The sequence below is a fragment of the Carlito syrichta genome, unplaced genomic scaffold (assembly GCF_000164805.1).
Source record: "Carlito syrichta isolate Samal-C Ts95f unplaced genomic scaffold, Tarsius_syrichta-2.0.1 Scaffold302040, whole genome shotgun sequence".
NCBI lineage: Eukaryota > Metazoa > Chordata > Mammalia > Primates > Tarsiidae > Carlito > Carlito syrichta.
Genome location: NW_007246136.1, coordinates 388,556 through 389,443, shown reverse-complemented (window position 1 = coordinate 389,443; position 888 = coordinate 388,556). Strand labels below are relative to the sequence as shown.

The 888-nt window shown below is 37.8% G+C and overlaps 1 pseudogene; it reads right to left on the bottom strand.

Annotated features, from left to right (window-relative positions):
- Positions 1-330: 330 nt before the first annotated feature.
- LOC110595448 lies at positions 331-677 on the bottom strand (annotated as a pseudogene).
- Positions 678-888: the final 211 nt, after the last annotated feature.

Here is an 888-nt window from a genome sequence, read left to right as displayed (position 1 = left end):
AGAGAGAATAAATAAAAATGAGGAGAAACAAGAGGAAAGAATGAAGAAGTTGATAACTGAGATTACAGAAATAAAGAATACAATGAATGAAATAAACAACACACTGGTAAGTATGGAAAGCAGAATTAACCAAGTAGAAAAATGAATCTTCAGAGATTGAGGACCAAAATATGGAACCAACACAAATGGTTAAAAACATAGAGAAGAAGCTTTAAAAGACAGAACAAAACCTCCAAGAGATGAGTGATTATTTCAAGAGACCAAGCCTAGGATTTTTTTTTTTTTTAAAAGTTCTGCCAAGTTTTATTATAAAGAACAATTTTGCATGATTTACTTTTCACTAGTCTCTTCTGGCATGTTTCTAATTATCTTAGAATCACCTGGATCAATGATAGCCAGTGTACATACTCTGTAGTATTTTTCACACGCTGTGCCCAATTCAATATTATTGCCATTGTAGTGATGAACACCAGTTTTGGCCAACATAGTGTAGTACTCTATTTCAGATTTCTCAAAGCTGGGCAGTTGTTGGCAAGGATGACCAACGTTGCTTTCCCATGTCGTATCGTCTTCAGAGTCTGTTTGTACCCCAGCATGTACTTTCCACTTTTCATAATGAGTTGGAGCCTTGAGTTGATGGACTCTAGGGACGTTTTCATCTTGTATGCGGCCACCATCTTTCTACCTTAGGTGTAGGATGGCCCCCAACCAAAAATAACCACCAAGATGTCTAGGCAGCAAGAAAGGAAGGTTGAACCTAAGATTAGTTGGAATCCCTGAGGCAGATAGAGAGACAGAGACCACCCTGGAACAAACTCCATGAGATTACCCAAGAAAACTTTCCTCATTTCACCAGTGACATGACCATTCAAACACAAGAGATTCAGA